The sequence below is a fragment of the Parasteatoda tepidariorum genome, chromosome 1 (genome assembly GCF_982258835.1).
Source record: "Parasteatoda tepidariorum strain Cologne lab strain chromosome 1, Ptep-v5.0, whole genome shotgun sequence".
Taxonomy (NCBI): Eukaryota; Metazoa; Arthropoda; class Arachnida; order Araneae; family Theridiidae; genus Parasteatoda; species Parasteatoda tepidariorum.
The window spans coordinates 116,320,180-116,344,437 of NC_141755.1; positions in this window are offsets into that span (position 1 = coordinate 116,320,180).

Genomic DNA, 24,258 nt, shown 5'->3' on the forward strand with positions numbered 1-24,258 from the left:
GGGAAATAATTATATGTCAATTAGAAGGAGCACAATGAGTTCCTGTATTTTACTATGTGTGCGTATCTAAAATAAGTGTTCAGAAGAGCTTAAAGTGAGGAAATTCGCCTTCTAAAACCCTTTAAAGATAGGAAGCGCGAAGTCCCTCTTCACTGTTAGCCCGATTTCGGACCTTAATATTGACCTATAATATTTTTATTGGACCAGGTATTATATTGCAGGGTAATAGTGTACACTTCTACAGGAAATAATTATAGGTCAATTAGGGGGCACACAGCGTGACCCTAAAGTTTACTATGTATGCCTATGTGAATTAAAGTGTTCTGAGAAGCTTAAAATGAAGAAATAAGACTTCTAAAATGCTTTAAAAATTCAAAGACATCTTTCAATGGTTAACTAACGCAAGGCGCGATATCAGACCTTAATATTGACCTATAATATTTTAGTTGGACCAGGTATTATATTACAGGGTGATAGTGTACCCTACCACAGGAAATAATTATAGGTGAATTAGGGGGTACACTATATATATTTTAAATAGTGCATTAAAACAAGGAAATTCAAAGACACTTTTCAATGTTAACTAACGCCACGGTATCGGATCTTAATATTGGCCTATAATATTTTAGTTGGTCCAGGTATTATATTACAGGGTAATAGTGTACACTTCTACAGGAAATAATTATACATCAATTAGGGGGCACACAGCGTGACCCTGAAGTTTACTATGCATGCCTATGTGAAATAAAGTGTTCTGAGAAGCTTAAAATGAAGAAATAAGACTTCTAAAATGCTTTAAAAATTCAAAGACATGTTTCAATGGTTAACTAAAGCAAGGCGCGATATCAGACCTTAATATTGACCTATAATATTTTAGTTGGACCAGGTATTATATTACAGGGTAATAGTGTACCCTACCACGGGAAATAATTATATGTCAATTAGAGGGAACACAATGAGTTCCTGTATTTTACTATGTGTGCGTATCTAAAATAAGTGTTCGGAAGACCTTAAAATGAGGAAATTCGCCTTCTAAAACCCTTTAAAGATAGGAAGCGCGAAGTCCCTCTTCAATGTTAGCCCGATTTCGGACCTTAATAATGATCTATAATATTTTAATTGGACCAGGTATTATATTGCAGGGTAATAGTGTACACTCCTACAGGAAATAATTATAGGTCAATTAGGGGGCACACAGCGTGACCCAAAAGCTCACTATGTATGCCTATGTGAAATAAAGTGTTCTGAGAAGCTTAAAATGAAGAAATAAGACTTCTAAAATGCTTTGAAAATTCAAAGACATCTTCCAATGGTTAACTATCGCAAGGCGCGATATCAGATCTTAATATTGACCTACAATATATTAGTTGGACCATGTATTATATTACAGGGTAATAGTATACCCTACCACGGTAAATAATTATATGTCAATTAGAGGGAACACAATGAGTTCCTGTATTTTACTATGTGTGCGTATCTAAAATAAGTGTTCGGAAGAGCTTAAAATGAGGAAACTCGCCTTCTAAAACCCTTAAAAGATAGGAAGCGCGAAGTCCCTCTTCACTGTTAGCCCGATTTCGGACCTTAATATTGACCTATAATATTTTAATTGAACCAGGTATTATATTGCAGGGTAATAGTGTACCCTACCACAGGAAATAATTATAGGTGAATTAGGGGGTACACTACGTATATTTTAAATAGTGCATTAAAACAAGGAAATTCGAAGACACTTTTCAATGTTAACTAACGCCACGGTATCGGATCTTAATATTGGCCTATAATATTTTAGTTGGTCCAGTTATTATATTACTGGGTAATAGTGTACACTTCTACAGGAAATAATTATAGGTCAATTAGGGGGCACACAGCGTGACCCTAAAGTTTACTATGTATGCCTATGTGAAATAAAGTGTTCTGAGAAACTTAAAATGAAGAAATGAGACTTCTAAAATGCTTTAAAAATTCAAAGACATCTTTCAATGGTTAACTAACGCAAGGCGCGATATCAGACCTTATTATTGACCTATAATATTTTAGTTGGACCAGGTATTATATTACAGGGTAATAGTGTACCCTACCACGGGAAATAATTATATGTCAATTTGAGGGAACACAATGAGTTCCTGTATTTTACTATGTGTGCGTATCTAAAATAAGTGTTCGAAAGAGCTTAAAATGAGGAAATTCGCCTTCTAAAACCCTTTAAAGATAGGAAGCGCGAAGTCCCTCTTCACTGTTAGCCCTATTTCGAACCTTAATATTGACCTATAATATTTTAATTGGACCAGGTATTATATTGCAGGGTAATAGTGTACCCTACCACAGGAAATAATTAAAGGTGAATTACGGGGTACACTATGTATATTTTAAATAGCGCTTTAAAACAAGGAAATTCGAAGACACTTTTCAATGCTAACAAACGCCACGGTATCGGACCTTAATATTGGCCTATAATATTTAAATTGGACCTCATATTATATTACAGGGTGATAGTGTACCCTACCACAGGAAATAATTATTGGTGAATTAGGGGGTACACTATGTATATTTTAAATAGTGCATTAAAACAAGGAAATTCAAAGACACTTTTCAATGTTAACTAACACCACGGTATCGGATCTTAATATTGGCCTACAATATTTTAGTTGGTCCAGGTATTATATTACAGGGTAATAGTGTACACTTCTGCAGGAAATAATTATATGTCAATTAGGGGGCACACAGCGTGACCCTAAAGTTTACTATGTATGCCTATGTGAAATACAGTGTTCTGAGAAGCTTAAAATGAAGAAATAAGACTTCTAAAATGCTTTGAAAATTCAAAGACATCTTTCAATGGTTAACTAACGCAAGGCGCGATATCAGACCTTAATATTGACCTACAATACTTTAGTTGGACCAGGTATTATATTACAGGGTAATAGTGTACCCTACCACGGGAAATAATTATATGTCAATTAGAGGGAACACAATGAGTTCCTGTATTTTACTATGTGTGCGTATCTAAAATAAGTGTTCGGAAGAGCTTTAAATGAGGAAATTCGCCTTCTAAAACCCTATAAAGATAGGAAGCGCGAAGTCCCTCTTCACTGTTAGCCCGATTTCGGACCTTAATATTGACCTGTAATATTTTAATTGGACCAGGTATTATATTGCAGGGTAATAGTGTACACTTCTACAGGAAATAATTATAGGTCAATTAGGGGGCACACAGCGTGACCCTAAAGTTTACTATGTATGCCTATGTGAATTAAAGTGTTCTGAGAAGCTTAAAATGAAGAAATAAGACTTCTAAAATGCTTTAAAAATTCAAAGACATCTTTCAATGGTTAACTAACGCAAGGCGCGATATCAGACCTTAATATTGACCTATAATATTTTAGTTGGACCAGGTATTATATTACAGGGTAATAGTGTACCCTACCACGGGAAATAATTATATGTCAATTAGAAGGAGCACAATGAGTTCCTGTATTTTACTATGTGTGCGTATCTAAAATAAGTGTTCAGAAGAGCTTAAAGTGAGGAAATTCGCCTTCTAAAACCCTTTAAAGATAGGAAGCGCGAAGTCCCTCTTCACTGTTAGCCCGATTTCGGACCTTAATATTGACCTATAATATTTTTATTGGACCAGGTATTATATTGCAGGGTAATAGTGTACACTTCTACAGGAAATAATTATAGGTCAATTAGGGGGCACACAGCGTGACCCTAAAGTTTACTATGTATGCCTATGTGAATTAAAGTGTTCTGAGAAGCTTAAAATGAAGAAATAAGACTTCTAAAATGCTTTAAAAATTCAAAGACATCTTTCAATGGTTAACTAACGCAAGGCGCGATATCAGACCTTAATATTGACCTATAATATTTTAGTTGGACCAGGTATTATATTACAGGGTAATAGTGAACCCTACCACGGGAAATAATTATATGTCAATTAGAGGGAACACAATGAGTTCCTGTATTTTACTATGTGTGCGTATCTAAAATAAGTGTTCGGAAGAGCTTAAAATGAGGAAATTCGCCTTCTAAAACCCTTTAAAGATAGGAAGCGCGAAGCCCCTCTTCACTGTTAGCCCGATTTCGGACCTTAATAATGACCTATAATATTTTAATTGGACCAGGTATTATATTGCAGGGTAATAGTGTACACTTCTACTGGAAATAATTATAGGTCAATTAGGGGACACACAGCGTGACCCTAAAGTTTACTATGTATGCCTATGTGAAATAAAGTGTTCTGAGAAGCTTAAAATAAAGAAATAAGACTTCTAAAATGCTTTAAAAATTCAAAGACATCTTTCAATGGTTAACTAACGCAAGGCGCGATATCAGACCTTAATATTGACCTATAATACTTTAGTTGGACCAGGTATTATATTACAGGGTAATAGTGTACCCTACCACGGGAAATAATTATATGTCAATTAGAGGGAACACAATGAGTTCCTGTATTTTACTATGTGTGCGTATCTAAAAGAAGTGTTCGGAAGAGCTTAAAATGAGGAAATTCGCCTTCTATAACCCTATAAAGATAGGTAGCGCGAAGTCCCTCTTCACTGTTAGCCCGATTTCGGACCTTAATATTGACCTATAATATTTTAATTGGACCAGGTATTATATTGCAGGGTAATTGTATACCCTACCACAGGAAATAATTATAGGTGAATTAGGGGGTACACTATGTATATTTTAAATAGTGCATTAAAACAAGGAAATTCGAAGACACTTTTCAATGCTAACAAACGCCACGGTATCGGATCTTAATATTGGCCTATAATATTTTAATTTGACCAGGTGTTATATTGCAGGGTAATAGTGTACCCTACCACAGGAAATAATTATAGGTGAATTAGGGGGTACACTATGTATATTTTAAATAGTGCATTGAAACAAGGAAATTCGAAGACACTTTTCAATGCTAACAAACGGCACGATATCTGACCTTAAAAATGACTTAATTCACTATTGCTCAAAACGAGGAAATTCGCCTTCTAAAACCCTTTAAAGATAGGATGCGCGAAGTCAATTTTCAATGTTAACGTAAAGATTGATTTCAGATCTTAATATTGACCCATAATATTTAAATTGGACCTCATATTCTATTACAGGGTGATAGTGTACCCTACCACAGGAAATAATTATAGGTGAATTAGGGGGCACACTATATATATTTTAAATAGTGCATTAAAACAAGGAAATTCAAAGACACTTTTCAATGTTAACTAACGCCACGGTATCGGATCTTAATATTGGCCTATAATATTTTAGTTGGTCCAGGTATTATATTACAGGGTAATAGTGTACACTTCTACAGGAAATAATTATAGATCAATTAGGGAGCACACAGCGTGACCCTGAAGTTTACTATGCATGCCTATGTGAAATAAAGTGTTCTGAGAAGCTTAAAATGAAGAAATAAGACTTCTAAAATGCTTTAAAAATTCAAAGACATCTTTCAATGGTTAACTAACGCAAGGCGCGATATCAGACCTTAATATTGACCTACAATACTTTAGTTGGACCAGGTATTATATTACAGGGTAATAGTGTACCCTACCACGGGAAATAATTATATGTCAATTAGAGGGAACGCAATGAGTTCCTGTATTTTACTATGTGTGCGTATCTAAAATAAGTGTTCGGAAGAGCTTAAAATGAGGAAATTCGCCTTCTAAAACCCTATAAAGATGGGAAGCGCGAAGTCCCTCTTCACTGTTAGCCCGATTTTGGACCTTAATATTGACCTGTAATATTTTAATTGGACCAGGTATTATATTGCAGGGTAATAGTGTACCCAACCACAGGAAATAATTATAGGTGAATTAGGGGGTACACTATGTATATTTTAAATAGTGCATTAAAACAAGGAAATTCGAAGACACTTTTCAATGCTAACAAACGGCACGATATCTGACCTTAAAAATGACTTAATTCACTATTGCTCAAAACGAGGAAATTCGCCTTCTAAAACCCTTTAAAGATATTAAGCGCGAAGTCACTTTTCAATGTTAACGTAAAGATCGATTTCAGATCTTAATATTGACCCATAATATTTAAATTGGACCACATATTATATTATAGGGTGATAGTGTACCCTACCACAGGAAATAATTATAGGTGAATTAGGGGGTACACTATGTATATTTTAAATAGTGCATTAAAACAAGGAAATTCAGACACTTTTCAATGTTAACTAACGCCCCGGTATCGGATCTTAATATTGGCCAATAATATTTTAGATGGTCAAGGTATTCTACCTTGTTCATATTACAAGGTAATAGTGTACACTTCTACAGGAAATAATTATAGGTCAATTAGGGGACACACAGCGTGACCCTAAAGTTTACTATGTATGCCTAGTTGAAATAAAGTGTTCTGAGAAGCTTAAAATGAAGAAATAAGACTTCTAAAATGCTTTGAAAATTCAAAGACATCTTTCAATGGTTAACTAACGCAAGGCGTGATATCAGACCTTAATATTGACCTATAATATTTTACTTGGACCAGGTATTTTATTACAGGGTAATAGTGTACCCTACCACGGGAAATAATTATATGTCAATTAGAGGGAACACAATGAGTTCCTGTATTTTACTATGTGTGCGTATCTAAAATAAGTGTTCGGAAGAGCTTAAAATGAGGAAATTCGCCTTCTAAAACCCTTTAAAGATAGGAAGCGCGAAGTCCCTCTTCACTGTTAGCCCGATTTCGGACCTTAATATTGACCTATAATATTTTAATTGAACCAGGTATTATATTGCAGGGTAATAGTGTACCCTACCACAGGAAATAATTATAGGTGAATTAGGGGGTACACTATGTATATTTTAAATAGTGCATTAAAACAAGGAAATTCGAAGACACTTTTCATTGTTAACTAACGCCACGGTATCGGATCTTAATATTGGCCTATAATATTTTAGTTGGTCCAGGTATTATATTACAGGGTAAAATTGTACACTTCTACAGGAAATAATTTTAGGTCAATTAGGGGGCACACAGCGTGACCCTAAAGTTTACTATGTATGCCTAAGTGAAATAAAGTGTTCTGAGAAACTTAAAATGAAGAAATGAGACTTCTAAAATGCTTTAAAAATTCAAAGACATCTTTCAATGGTTAACTAACGCAAGGCGCGATATCAGACCTTATTATTGACCTATAATATTTTAGTTGGACCAGGTATTATATTACAGGGTAATAGTGTACCCTACCACGGGAAATAATTATATGTCAATTTGAGGGAACACAATGAGTTCCTGTATTTTACTATGTGTGCGTATCTAAAATAAGTGTTCGGAAGAGCATAAAATGAGGAAATTCGCCTTCTAAAACCCTTTAAAAATAGGAAGCGCGAAGTCCCTCTTCACTGTTAGCCCGATTTCGAACCTTAATATTGACCTATAATATTTTAATTGGACCAGGTATTATATTGCAGGGTAATAGTGTACCCTACCACAGGAAATAATTATTGGTGAATTAGGGGGTACACTATGTATATTTTAAATAGTGCATTAAAACAAGGAAATTCAAAGACACTTTTCAATGTTAACTAACGCCACGGTATCGGATCTTAATATTGGCCTATAATATTTTAGTTGGTCCAGGTATTATATTACAGGGTAATAGTGTACACTTCTGCAGGAAATAATTATAGGTCAATTAGGGGGCACACAGCGTGACCCTAAAGTTTACTATGTATGCCTATGTGAAATACAGTGTTCTGAGAAGCTTAAAATGAAGAAATAAGACTTCTAAAATGCTTTGAAAATTCAAAGACATCTTTCAATGGTTAACTAACGCAAGGCGCAATATCAGACCTTTTTATTGACCTATAATATTTTAGTTGGACCAGGTATTATATTACAGGGTAATAGTGTACCCTACCACGGGAAATAATTATATGTCAATTAGAGGGAACACAATGAGTTCCTGTATTTTACTATGTGTGCGTATCTAAAATAAGTGTTCGGAAGAGCTTAAAATGAGGAAATTCGCCTTCTAAAACCCTTTAAAGATAGGAAGCGCGAAGTCCCTCTTCACTGTTAGCCCGATTTCGGACCTTAATATTGACCTATAATATTTTAATTGGACCAGGTATTATATTGCAGGGTAATAGTGTACCCTACCACAGGAAATAATTAAAGGTGAATTAGGGGGTACACTAAGTATATTTTAAATAGCGCATTAAAACAAGGAAATTCGAAGACACTTTTCAATGCTAACAAACGCCACGGTATCGGATCTTAATATTGGCCTATAATATTTTAATTGGACCAGGTATTATATTGCAGGGTAATAGAGTACCCTACCACAGGAAATAATTATAGGTGAATTAGGGGGTACGCTATGTATATTTTAAATATACATTAAAACAAGGAAATTCGAAGACACTTTTCAATGCTAACAAACGGCACGATATCTGACCTTAAAAATGACTTAATTCACTATTGCTCAAAACAAGGAAATTCGCCTTCTAAAATCCTTTAAAGATAGGAAGCGCGAAGTCACTTTTCAATGTTAACGTAAAGATCGATTTCAGATCTTAATATTGACCCATAATATTTAAATTGGACCTCATATTATATTACAGAGTGATAGTGTACCCTACCACGGGAAATAATTATATGTCAATTAGAGGGAACACAATGAGTTCCTGTATTTTACTATGTGTGCGTATCTAAAATAAGTGTTCGGAAGAGCTTAAAATGAGGAAATTCGCCTTCTAAAACCCTTTAAAGATAGGAAGCGCGAAGTCCCTCTTCACTGTTAGCCCGATTTTGGACCTTAATATTGACCTATAATATTTTAATTGGACCAGGTATTATATTGTAGGGTAATAGTGTACCCTACCACAGGAAATAATTAAAGGTGAATTATGGGGTACACTATGTATATTTTAAATAGCGAATTAAAACAAGGAAATTCGAAGACACTTTTCAATGTTAACTAACGCCACGGTATCGGATCTTAATATTGGCCTATAATATTTTAGTTGGTCCAGGTATTATATTACAGGGTAATAGTGTACACTTCTACAGGAAATAATTATAGGTCAATTAGGGGGCACACAGCGTGACCCTAAAGTTTACTATGTATGCCTATGTGAAATAAAGTTTTCTGAGAAGCTTAAAATGAAGAAATAAGACTTCTAAAATGCTTTAAAAATTCAAAGACATCTTTCAATGGTTAACTAACGCAAGGCGCGATATCAGACCTTAATATTGACCTATAATATTTTAGTTGGACCAGGTATTATATTACAGGGTTATAGTGTACCCAAACACGGGAAATAATTATATGTCAATTAGAGGGAACACAATGAGTTCCGGTATTTTACTATGTGAACGTATCTAAAATAAGTGTTCGGAAGAGCTTAAAATGTGGAAATTCGCCTTCTAAAACCCTTTAAAGATAGGAAGCGCGAAGTCCCTCTTCACTGTTAGCCCGATTTCGGACCTTAATATTGACCTATAATATTTTAACTGGACCCGGTATTATATTGCAAGGTAATAGTGTACCCTACCACAGAAAATAATTATAGGTGAATTAGGGGGTACACTATGTATATTTTAAATAGTGCATTAAAACAAGGAAATTCGAAGACACTTTACAATGATAGGAAGCGCGAAGTCCCTCTTCACTGTTAGCCCGATTTCGGACCTTAATATTGACCTATAATATTTTAATTGGACCAGATATTATATTGCAGGGTAATAGTGTACACTTCTGCAGGAAATAATTATAGGTCAATTAGGGGGCACACAGCGTGACCCTAAAGTTTACTATGTATGCCTATGTGAAATAAAGTGTTCTGAGAAGCTTAAAATGAAGAAATAAGACTTCTAAAATGCTTTAAAAATTCAATGACATCTTTCAATGGTTAACTAACGCAAGGCGCGATATCAGACCTTAATATTGACCTATAATATTTTAGTTGGACTAGGTATTATATTACAGGGTAATAGTGTACCCTACCACGGGAAATAATTATATGTCATTAGAGGGAACACAATGAGTTCCTGTATTTTACTATGTGTGCGTATCTAAAATAAGTGTTCGGAAGAGCTTAAAATGAGGAAATTCGCTTTCTAAAACCCTTTAAAGATAGGAAGCGCGAAGTCCCTCTTCACTTTTAGCCCGATTTCGGACCTTAGTATTGACCTATAATATTTTAATTGGACCAGGTATTATATTGCAGGGTAATAGTGTACACTTCTACAGGAAATAATTATAGGTCAATTAGGTTGCACACAGCGTGACCCTAAAGTTTACTATAAATGCCTATGTGAAACAAAGTGTTCTGAGAAGCTTAAAATGAAGAAATAAGACTTCTAAAATGCTTTGAAAATTCAAAGACATCTTTCAATGGTTAACTAACGCAAGGCGCGATATCAGACCTTAATATTGACCTATAATATTTTAGTTGGACCAGGTATTTTATTACAGGGTAATAGTGTACCCTACCACGGGAAATAATTATATGTCAATTAGAGGGAACACAATGAGTTCCTGTATTTTACTATGTGTGCGTATCTAAAATAAGTGTTCGGAAGAGCTTAAAATGAGGAAATTCGCCTTCTAAAACCCTTTAAAGATAGGAAGCGCGATGTCCCTCTTCACTGTTAGCCCGATTTCGGACCTTAATATTGACCTATAATATTTTAATTGAACCAGGTATTATATTGCAGGGTAATAGTGTACCCTACCACAGGAAATAATTATAGGTGAATTAGGGGGTACACTATGTATATTTTAAATAGTGCATTAAAACAAAGAAATTCGAAGACACTTTTCAATGTTAACTAACGCCACGGTATCGGATCTTAATATTGGCCTATAATATTTTAGTTGGTCCAGGTATTATATTACAGGGTAATAGTGTACACATCTACAGGAAATAATTATAGGTCAATTAGGGGGCACACAGCGTGACCCTAAAGTTTACTATGTATGCCTATGTGAAATAAAGTGTTCTGAGAAACTTAAAATGAAGAAATGAGACTTCTAAAATGCTTTAAAAATTCAAAGACATCTTTCAATGGTTAACTAACGCAAGGCGCGATATCAGACCTTATTATTGACCTATAATATTTTAGTTGGACCAGGTATTATATTACAGGGTAATAGTGTACCCTACCACGGGAAATAATTATATGTCAATTTGAGGGAACACAATGAGTTCCTGTATTTTACTATGTGTGCGTATCTAAAATAAGTGTTCGGAAGAGCTTAAAATGCGGAAATTCGCCTTCTAAAACCCTTTAAAGATAGGAAGCGCGAAGTCCCTCTTCACTGTTAGCCCGATTTCGAACCTTAATATTGACCTATAATATTTTAATTGGACCAGGTATTATATTGCAGGGTAATAGTGTACCCTACCTCAGGAAATAATTAAAGGTGAATTAGGGGGTACACTATGTATATTTTAAATAGCGCATTAAAACAAGGAAATTCGAAGACACTTTTCAATGCTAACAAACGCCACGGTATCGGATCATAATATTGGCCTATAATATTTTAATTGGACCAGGTATTATATTGCAGGGTAATAGAGTACCCTACCACAGGAAATAATTATAGGTGAATTAGGGGGTACACTATGTATATTTTAAATATACATTAAAACAAGGAAATTTGAAGACACTTTTCAATGCTAACAAACGGCACGATATCTGACCTTAAAAATGACTTAATTCACTATTGCTCAAAACGAGGAAATTCGCCTTCTAAAATCCTTTAAAGATAGGAAGCGCGAAGTCACTTTTCAATGTTAACGTAGAGATCGATTTCAGATCTTAATATTGACCCATAATATTTAAATTGGACCTCATATTATATTACAGGGTGATAGTGTTCCCTTCCACGGGAAATAATTATATGTCAATTAGAGGGAACACAATGAGTTCCTGTATTTTACTATGTGTGCGTATCTAAAATAAGTGTTCGGAAGAGCTTAAAATGAGGAAATTCGCCTTCTAAAACCCTTTAAAGATAGGAAGCGCGAAGTCCCTCTTCACTGTTAGCCCGATTTCGGACCTTAATATTGACCTATAATGATTTAATTGGACCAGGTATTATATTGCAGGGTAATAGTGTACCCTACCACAGGAAATAATTAAAGATGAATTAGGGGGTACACTATGTATATTTTAAATAGCGCATTAAAACAAGGAAATTCGAAGACACTTTTCAATGTTAACTAACGCCACGGTATGGGATCTTAATATTGGCCTATAATATTTTAGTTGGTCCAGGTATTATATTACAGGGTAATAGTGTACACTTCTACAGGAAATAATTATAGGTCAATTAGGGGGCTCACAGCGTGACCCTAAAGTTTACTATGTATGCCTATGTGAAATAAAGTTTTCTGAGAAGCTTAAAATGAAGAAATAAGACTTCTAAAATGCTTTAAAAATTCAAAGACATCTTTCAATGGTTAACTAACGCAAGGCGCGATATCAGACCTTAATATTGACCTATAATATTTTAGTTGGACCAGGTATTATATTACAGGGTAATAGTGTACCCTACCACGGGAAATAATTATATGTCAATTAGAGGGAACACAATGAGTTCCGGTATTTTACTATGTGAACGTATCTAAAATAAGTGTTCGGAAGAGCTTAAAATGAGGAAATTCGCCTTCTAAAACCCTTTAAAGATAGGAAGCGCGAAGTCCCTCTTCACTGTTAGCCCGATTTCGGACCTTAATATTGACCTATAATATTTTAACTGGACCCGGTATTATATTGCAAAGTAATAGTGTACCCTACCACAGGAAATAATTATAGGTGAATTAGGGGGTACACTATGTATATTTTAAATAGTGCATTAAAACAAGGAAATTCGAAGACACTTTTAAATGATAGGAAGCGCGAAGTCCCTCTTCACTGTTAGCCCGATTTCGGACCTTAATATTGACCTATAATATTTTAATTGGACCAGGTATTATATTGCAGGGTAATAGTGTACACTTCTACAGGAAATAATTATAGGTCAATTAGGGGGCACACAGCGTGACCCTAAAGTTTACTATGTATGCCTATGTGAAATAAAGTGTTCTGAGAAGCTTAAAATGAAGAAATAAGACTTCTAAAATGCTTTAAAAATTCAAAGACATCTTTCAATGGTTAACTAACGCAAGGCGCGATATCAGACCTTAATATTGACCTATAATATTTTAGTTGGACCAGGTATTATATTACAGGGTAATAGTGTACCCTACCACGGGAAATAATTATATGTCAATTAGAGGGAACACAATGAGTTCCTGTATTTTACTATGTGTGCGTATCTAAAATAAGTGTTCGGAAGAGCATAAAATGAGGAAATTCGCCTTCTAAAACCTTTTAAAGATAGGAAGCGCAAAGTCCCTCTTCACTGTTAGCCCGATTTCGGACCTTAATATTGACCTATAATATTTTAATTGGACCAGATATTATATTGCAGGGTAATAGTGTACCCTACCAAAGGAAATAATTATAGGTGAATTAGGGGGTACACTATGTATACTTTAAATAGTGCATTAAAACAAGGAAATTCGAAGACACTTTTCAATGTTAACTAACGCCACGGTATCGGATCTTAATATTGGCCTATAATATTTCAGTTGGTCCAGGTATTATATTACAGGGTAATAGTGTACACTTCTACTGGAAATAATTATAGGTCAATTAGGGGGCACACAGCGTGACCCTAAAATTTTCTATGTATACCTATGTGAAATAAAGTGTTCTGAGAAGCTTAAAATGAATAAATAAGACTTCTAAAATGCTGTAAAAATTCAAAGACATCTTTCAATGGTTAACTAACGCAAGGCGCGATATCAGACCTTAATATTGACCTATAATATTTTAGTTGAACCAGGTATTATATTACAGGGTAATAGTGTACCCTACCACGGGAAATAATTATATGTCAATTAGAGGGAACACAATGAGTTCCTGTATTTTACTATGTGTGCGTATCTAAAATAAGTGTTCGGAAGAGCTTAAAATGAGGAAATTCGCCTTCTAAAACCCTTTAAAGATAGGAAGCGCGAAGTCCCTCTTCACTGTTAGCCCGATTTCGGACCTTAATATTGACCTATAATATTTTAATTGGACCAGGTAATATATTGCAGGGTAATAGTGTACACTTCTACAGGAAATAATTATAGGTCAATTAGGGGGCACACAGCGTGACCCTAAAGTTTACTATGTATGCCTATGTGAAATAAAGTGTTCTGAGAAGCTTAAAATGAAGAAATAAGACTTCTAAAATGCTTTAAAAATTCAAAGACATCTTTCAATGGTTAACTAACGCAAGGCGCGATATCAGACCTTAATATTGACCTATAATATTTTAGTTGAACCGGGTATTATATTACAGGGTAATAGTGTACCCTACCACGGGAAATAATTATATGTCAATTAGAGGGAACACAATGAGTTTCTGTATTTTACTATGTGTGCGTATCTAAAATAAGTGTTCGGAAGAGCTTAAAATGAGGAAATTCGCCTTCTAAAACCCTTTAAAGATAGGAAGCGCGAATTCCCTCTTCACTGTTAGCCCGATTTCGGACCTTAATATAGACCTATAATATTTTAATTGGACCAGGTATTATATTGCAGGGTAATAGTGTACACTTCTACAGGAAATAATTATAGGTCAATTAGGGAGCACACAGCGTGACCCTAAAGTTTACTATGTATGCCTATGTGAAATAAAGTGTTCTGAGAAGCATAAAATGAAGAAATAAGACTTCTAAAATGCTTTAAAAATTCAAAGACATCTTTCAATGGTTAACTAACGCAAGGCGCGATATCAGACCTTAATATTGACCTATAATATTTTAGTTGGCCCAGGTATTATATTACAGGGTAATAGAGTACACTTCTACAGGAAATAATTATAGGTCAATTAGGGGGCACACAGCGTGACCCTAAAGTTTACTATGTATGCCTATGTGAAATAAAGTGTTCTGAGAAACTTAAAATGAAGAAATGAGACTTCTAAAATGCTTTAAAAATTCAAAGACATCTTTCAATGGTTAACTAACGCAAGGCGCGATATCAGACCTTATTATTGACCTATAATATTTTAGTTGGACCAGGTATTATATTACAAAGTAATAGTGTACCCTACCACGGGAAATAATTATATGTCAATTTGAGGGAACACAATGAGTTCCTGTATTTTACTATGTGTGCGTATCTAAAATAAGTGTTCGGAAGAGCTTAAAATGAGGAAATTCGTCTTCTAAAACCCTTTAAAGATAGGAAGCGCGAAGTCCCTCTTCACTGTTAGCCCGATTTCGAACCTTAATATTGACCTATAATATTTTAATTGGACCAGGTATTATATTGCAGGGTAATAGTGTACCCTACCTCAGGAAATAATTAAAGGTGAATTAGGGGGTACACTATGTATATTTTAAATAGCGCATTAAAACAAGGAAATTCGAAGACACTTTTCAATGCTAACAAACGCCACGGTATCGGATCATAATATTGGCCTATAATATTTTAATTGGACCAGGTATTATATTGCAGGGTAATAGAGTACCCTACCACAGGAAATAATTATAGGTGAATTAGGGGGTACACTATGTATATTTTAAATATACATTAAAACAAGGAAATTTGAAGACACTTTTCAATGCTAACAAACGGCACGATATCTGACCTTAAAAATGACTTAATTCACTATTGCTCAAAACGAGGAAATTCGCCTTCTAAAATCCTTTAAAGATAGGAAGCGCGAAGTCACTTTTCAATGTTAACGTAGAGATCGATTTCAGATCTTAATATTGACCCATAATATTTAAATTGGACCTCATATTATATTACAGGGTGATAGTGTTCCCTTCCACGGGAAATAATTATATGTCAATTAGAGGGAACACAATGAGTTCCTGTATTTTACTATGTGTGCGTATCTAAAATAAGTGTTCGGAAGAGCTTAAAATGAGGAAATTCGCCTTCTAAAACCCTTTAAAGATAGGAAGCGCGAAGTCCCTCTTCACTGTTAGCCCGATTTCGGACCTTAATATTGACCTATAATGATTTAATTGGACCAGGTATTATATTGCAGGGTAATAGTGTACCCTACCACAGGAAATAATTAAAGATGAATTAGGGGGTACACTATGTATATTTTAAATAGCGCATTAAAACAAGGAAATTCGAAGACACTTTTCAATGTTAAACGCCACGGTATGGGATCTTAATATTGGCCTATAATATTTTAGTTGGTCCAGGTATTATATTACAGGGTAATAGTGTACACTTCTACAGGAAATAATTATAGGTCAATTAGGGGGCTCACAGCGTGACCCTAAAGTTTACTATGTATGCCTATGTGAAATAAAGTTTTCTGAGAAGCTTAAAATGAAGAAATAAGACTTCTAAAATGCTTTAAAAATTCAAAGACATCTTTCAATGGTTAACTAACGCAAGGCGCGATATCAGACCTTAATATTGACCTATAATATTTTAGTTGGACCAGGTATTATATTACAGGGTAATAGTGTACCCTACCACGGGAAATAATTATATGTCAATTAGAGGGAACACAATGAGTTCCGGTATTTTACTATGTGAACGTATCTAAAATAAGTGTTCGGAAGAGCTTAAAATGAGGAAATTCGCCTTCTAAAACCCTTTAAAGATAGGAAGCGCGAAGTCCCTCTTCACTGTTAGCCCGATTTCGGACCTTAATATTGACCTATAATATTTTAACTGGACCCGGTATTATATTGCAAAGTAATAGTGTACCCTACCACAGGAAATAATTATAGGTGAATTAGGGGGTACACTATGTATATTTTAAATAGTGCATTAAAACAAGGAAATTCGAAGACACTTTTCAATGATAGGAAGCGCGAAGTCCCTCTTCACTGTTAGCCCGATTTCGGACCTTAATATTGACCTATAATATTTTAATTGGACCAGGTATTATATTGCAGGGTAATAGTGTACACTTCTACAGGAAATAATTATAGGTCAATTAGGGGGAACACAGCGTGACCCTAAAGTTTACTATGTATGCCTATGTGAAATAAAGTGTTCTGAGAAGCTTAAAATGAAGAAATAAGACTTCTAAAATGCTTTAAAAATTCAAAGACATCTTTCAATGGTTAACTAACGCAAGGCGCGATATCAGACCTTAATATTGACCTATAATATTTTAGTTGGACCAGGTATTATATTACAGGGTAATAGTGTACCCTACCACAGGAAATAATTATAGGTGAATTAGGGGGTACACTATGTATATTTTAAATACTGCATTAAAACAAGGAAATTCGAAGACACTTTTCTATGCTAACAAACGGCACGATATCTGAACTTAAAAATGACTTAATTCCCTATTGCTCAAAACGAGGAAATTCGCCTTCTAAAACCCTTTAAAGATAGGAAGCGCGAAGTCACTTTTCAATGTTAACGTAAAGATCGATTTCAGATCTTAATATTGTCCCATAATATTTAAATTGGACCACATATTATATTACAGGGTGATAGTGTACCCTACCACAGGAAATAATTATAGGTGAATTAGGGGGTACACTATGTATATTTTAAATAGTGCATTAAAACAAGGAAATTCAAAGACACTTTTCAATGTTAACTAACGCCACGGTATCGGATCTTAATATTGGCCTATAATATTTTAGTTGGTCCAGGTATTATATTACAGGGTAATAGTGTACACTTCTACAGGAAATAATTATAGGTCAATTAGGGGGCACACAGCGCGACCCTAAAGTTTACTATGTATGCCTATGTGAAATAAAGTGTTCTGAGAAGCTTAAAATGAAGAAAGAAGACTTCTAAAATGCTTTAAAAATTCAAAGACATCTTTCAATGGTTAACTAACGCAAGGCGCGATATCAGACCTTAATATTGACCTATAATATTTTAGTTGGACCAGGTATTATATTACAGGGTAATAGTGTACCCTACCACGGGAAATAATTATATGTCAATTAGAGGGAACACAATGAGTTCCTGTATTTTACTATGTGTGCGTATCTAAAATAAGTGTTCGGAAGAGCATAAAATGAGGAAATTCGCCTTCTAAAACCTTTTAAAGATAGGAAGCGCAAAGTCCCTCTTCACTGTTAGCCCGATTTCGGACCTTAATATTGACCTATAATATTTTAATTGGACCAGATATTATATTGCAGGGTAATAGTGTACCCTACCAAAGGAAATAATTATAGGTCAATTAGGGGGTACACTATGTATACTTTAAATAGTGCATTAAAACAAGGAAATTCGAAGACACTTTTCATTGTTAACTAACGCCACGGTATCGGATCTTAATATTGGCCTATAATATTTTAGTTGGTCCAGGTATTATATTACAGGGTAAAATTGTACACTTCTACAGGAAATAATTTTAGGTCAATTAGGGGGCACACAGCGTGACCCTAAAGTTTACTATGTATGCCTAAGTGAAATAAAGTGTTCTGAGTAACTTAAAATGAAGAAATGAGACTTCTAAAATGCTTTAAAAATTCAAAGACATCTTTCAATGGTTAACTAACGCAAGGCGCGATATCAGACCTTATTATTGACCTATAATATTTTAGTTGGACCAGGTATTATATTACAGGGTAATAGTGTACCCTACCACGGGAAATAATTATATATCAATTTGAGGGAACACAATGAGTTCCTGTATTTTACTATGTGTGCGTATCTAAAATAAGTGTTCGGAAGAGCATAAAATGAGGAAATTCGCCTTCTAAAACCCTTTAAAAATAGGAAGCGCGAAGTCCCTCTTCACTGTTAGCCCGATTTCGAACCTTAATATTGACCTATAATATTTTAATTGGACCAGGTATTATATTGCAGGGTAATAGTGTACCCTACCACAGGAAATAATTATTGGTGAATTAGGGGGTACACTATGTATATTTTAAATAGTGCATTAAAACAAGGAAATTCAAAGACACTTTTCAATGTTAACTAACGCCACGGTATCGGATCTTAATATTGGCCTATAATATTTTAGTTGGTCCAGGTATTATATTACAGGGTAATAGTGTACACTTCTGCAGGAAATAATTATAGGTCAATTAGGGGGCACACAGCGTGACCCTAAAGTTTACTATGTATGCCTATGTGAAATACAGTGTTCTGAGAAGCTTAAAATGAAGAAATAAGACTTCTAAAATGCTTTGAAAATTCAAAGACATCTTTCAATGGTTAACTAACGCAAGGCGCAATATCAGACCTTATTATTGACCTATAATATTTTAGTTGGACCAGGTATTATATTACAGGGTAATAGTGTACCCTACCACGGGAAATAATTATATGTCAATTAGAGGGAACACAATGAGTTCCTGTATTTTACTATGTGTGCGTATCTAAAATAAGTTTTCGGAAGAGCTTAAAATGAGGAAATTCGCCTTCTAAAACCCTTCAAAGATAGGAAGCGCGAAGTCCCTCTTCACTGTTAGCCCGATTTCGGACCTTAATATTGACCTATAATATTTTAATTGGACCAGGTATTATATTGCAGGGTAATAGTGTACCCTACCACAGGAAATAATTAAAGGTGAATTAGGGGGTACACTAAGTATATTTTAAATAGCGCATTAAAACAAGGAAATTCGAAGACACTTTTCAATGCTAACAAACGCCACGGTATCGGATCTTAATATTGGCCTATAATATTTTAATTGGACCAGGTATTATATTGCAGGGTAATAGAGTACCCTACCACAGGAAATAATTATAGGTGAATTAGGGGGTACGCTATGTATATTTTAAATATACATTAAAACAAGGAAATTCGAAGACACTTTTCAATGCTAACAAACGGCACGATATCTGACCTTAAAAATGACTTAATTCACTATTGCTCAAAACAAGGAAATTCGCCTTCTAAAATCCTTTAAAGATAGGAAGCGCGAAGTCACTTTTCAATGTTAACGTAAAGATCGATTTCAGATCTTAATATTGACCCATAATATTTAAATTGGACCTCATATTATATTACAGAGTGATAGTGTACCCTACCACGGGAAATAATTATATGTCAATTAGAGGGAACACAATGAGTTCCTGTATTTTACTATGTGTGCGTATCTAAAATAAGTGTTCGGAAGAGCTTAAAATGAGGAAATTCGCCTTCTAAAACCCTTTAAAGATAGGAAGCGCGAAGTCCCTCTTCACTGTTAGCCCGATTTTGGACCTTAATATTGACCTATAATATTTTAATTGGACCAGGTATTATATTGTAGGGTAATAGTGTACCCTACCACAGGAAATAATTAAAGGTGAATTATGGGGTACACTATGTATATTTTAAATAGCGAATTAAAACAAGGAAATTCGAAGACACTTTTCAATGTTAACTAACGCCACGGTATCGGATCTTAATATTGGCCTATAATATTTTAGTTGGTCCAGGTATTATATTACAGGGTAATAGTGTACACTTCTACAGGAAATAATTATAGGTCAATTAGGGGGCACACAGCGTGACCCTAAAGTTTACTATGTATGCCTATGTGAAATAAAGTTTTCTGAGAAGCTTAAAATGAAGAAATAAGACTTCTAAAATGCTTTAAAAATTCAAAGACATCTTTCAATGGTTAACTAACGCAAGGCGCGATATCAGACCTTAATATTGACCTATAATATTTTAGTTGGACCAGGTATTATATTACAGGGTAATAGTGTACCCTACCACGGGAAATAATTATATGTCAATTAGAGGGAACACAATGAGTTCCTGTATTTTACTATGTGTGCGTATCTAAAATAAGTGTTCGGAAGAGCATAAAATGAGGAAATTCGCCTTCTAAAACCTTTTAAAGATAGGAAGCGCAAAGTCCCTCTTCACTGTTAGCCCGATTTCGGACCTTAATATTGACCTATAATATTTTAATTGGACCAGATATTATATTGCAGGGTAATAGTGTACCCTACCAAAGGAAATAATTATAGGTGAATTAGGGGGTACACTATGTATACTTTAAATAGTGCATTAAAACAAGGAAATTCGAAGACACTTTTCAATGTTAACTAACGCCACGGTATCGGATCTTAATATTGGCCTATAATATTTCAGTTGGTCCAGGTATTATATTACAGGGTAATAGTGTACACTTCTACTGGAAATAATTATAGGTCAATTAGGGGGCACACAGCGTGACCCTAAAATTTTCTATGTATACCTATGTGAAATAAAGTGTTCTGAGAAGCTTAAAATGAATAAATAAGACTTCTAAAATGCTGTAAAAATTCAAAGACATCTTTCAATGGTTAACTAACGCAAGGCGCGATATCAGACCTTAATATTGACCTATAATATTTTAGTTGAACCAGGTATTATATTACAGGGTAATAGTGTACCCTACCACGGGAAATAATTATATGTCAATTAGAGGGAACACAATGAGTTCCTGTATTTTACTATGTGTGCGTATCTAAAATAAGTGTTCGGAAGAGCTTAAAATGAGGAAATTCGCCTTCTAAAACCCTTTAAAGATAGGAAGCGCGAAGTCCCTCTTCACTGTTAGCCCGATTTCGGACCTTAATATTGACCTATAATATTTTAATTGGACCAGGTATTATATTGCAGGGTAATAGTGTACACTTCTACAGGAAATAATTATAGGTCAATTAGGGGGCACACAGCGTGACCCTAAAGTTTACTATGTATGCCTATGTGAAATAAAGTGTTCTGAGAAGCTTAAAATGAAGAAATAAGACTTCTAAAATGCTTTAAAAATTCAAAGACATCTTTTAATGGTTAACTAACGCAAGGCGCGATATCAGACCTTAATATTGACCTATAATATTTTAGTTGGACCGGGTATTATATTACAGGGTAATAGTGTACCCTACCACGGGAAATAATTATATGTCAATTAGAGGGAACACAATGAGTTTCTGTATTTTACTATGTGTGCGTATCTAAAATAAGTGTTCGGAAGAGCTTAAAATGAGGAAATTCGCCTTCTAAAACCCTTTAAAGATAGGAAGCGCGAATTCCCTCTTCACTGTTAGCCCGATTTCGGACCTTAATATAGACCTATAATATTTTAATTGAACCAGGTATTATATTGCAGGGTAATAGTGTACACTTCTACAGGAAATAATTATAGGTCAATTAGGGAGCACACAGCGTGACCCTAAAGTTTACTATGTATGCCTATGTGAAATAAAGTGTTCTGAGAAGCATAAAATGAAGAAATAAGACTTCTAAAATGCTTTAAAAATTCAAAGACATCTTTCAATGGTTAACTAACGCAAGGCGCGATATCAGACCTTAATATTGACCTATAATATTTTAGTTGGACCAGGTATTATATTACAGGGTAATAGAGTACACTTCTACAGGAAATAATTATAGGTCAATTAGGGGGCACACAGCGTGACCCTAAAGTTTACTATGTATGCCTATGTGAAATAAAGTGTTCTGAGAAACTTAAAATGAAGAAATGAGACTTCTAAAATGCTTTAAAAATTCAAAGACATCTTTAAATGGTTAACTAACGCAAGGCGCGATATCAGACCTTATTATTGACCTATAATATTTTAGTTGGACCAGGTATTATATTACAGGGTAATAGTGTACCCTTCCACGGGAAATAATTATATGTCAATTTGAGGGAACACAATGAGTTCCTGTATTTTACTATGTGTGCGTATCTAAAATAAGTGTTCGGAAGAGCTTAAAATGAGGAAATTCGTCTTCTAAAACCCTTTAAAGATAGGAAGCGCGAAGTCCCTCTTCACTGTTAGCCCGATTTCGAACCTTAATATTGACCTATAATATTTTAATTGGACCAGGTATTATATTGCAGGGTAATAGTGTACCCTACCTCAGGAAATAATTAAAGGTGAATTAGGGGGTACACTATGTATATTTTAAATAGCGCATTAAAACAAGGAAATTCGAAGACACTTTTCAATGCTAACAAACGCCACGGTATCGGATCATAATATTGGCCTATAATATTTTAATTGGACCAGGTATTATATTGCAGGGTAATAGAGTACCCTACCACAGGAAATAATTATAGGTGAATTAGGGGGTACACTATGTATATTTTAAATATACATTAAAACAAGGAAATTTGAAGACACTTTTCAATGCTAACAAACGGCACGATATCTGACCTTAAAAATGACTTAATTCACTATTGCTCAAAACGAGGAAATTCGCCTTCTAAAATCCTTTAAAGATAGGAAGCGCGAAGTCACTTTTCAATGTTAACGTAGAGATCGATTTCAGATCTTAATATTGACCCATAATATTTAAATTGGACCTCATATTATATTACAGGGTGATAGTGTTCCCTTCCACGGGAAATAATTATATGTCAATTAGAGGGAACACAATGAGTTCCTGTATTTTACTATGTGTGCGTATCTAAAATAAGTGTTCGGAAGAGCTTAAAATGAGGAAATTCGCCTTCTAAAACCCTATAAAGATAGGAAGCGCGAAGTCCCTCTTCACTGTTAGCCCGATTTCGGACCTTAATATTGACCTATAATGATTTAATTGGACCAGGTATTATATTGCAGGGTAATAGTGTACCCTACCACAGGAAATAATTAAAGATGAATTAGGGGGTACACTATGTATATTTTAAATAGCGCATTAAAACAAGGAAATTCGAAGACACTTTTCAATGTTAACTAACGCCACGGTATGGGATCTTAATATTGGCCTATAATATTTTAGTTGGTCCAGGTATTATATTACAGGGTAATAGTGTACACTTCTACAGGAAATAATTATAGGTCAATTAGGGGGCTTACAGCGTGACCCTAAAGTTTACTATGTATGCCTATGTGAAATAAAGTTTTCTGAGAAGCTTAAAATGAAGAAATAAGACTTCTAAAATGCTTTAAAAATTCAAAGACATCTTTCAATGGTTAACTAACGCAAGGCGCGATATCAGACCTTAATATTGACCTATAATATTTTAGTTGGACCAGGTATTATATTACAGGGTAATAGTGTACCCTACCACGGGAAATAATTATATGTCAATTAGAGGGAACACAATGAGTTCCGGTATTTTACTATGTGAACGTATCTAAAATAAGTGTTCGGAAGAGCTTAAAATGAGGAAATTCGCCTTCTAAAACCCTTTAAAGATAGGAAGCGCGAAGTCCCTCTTCACTGTTAGCCCGATTTCGGACCTTAATATTGACCTATAATATTTTAACTGGACCCGGTATTATATTGCAAAGTAATAGTGTACCCTACCACAGGAAATAATTATAGGT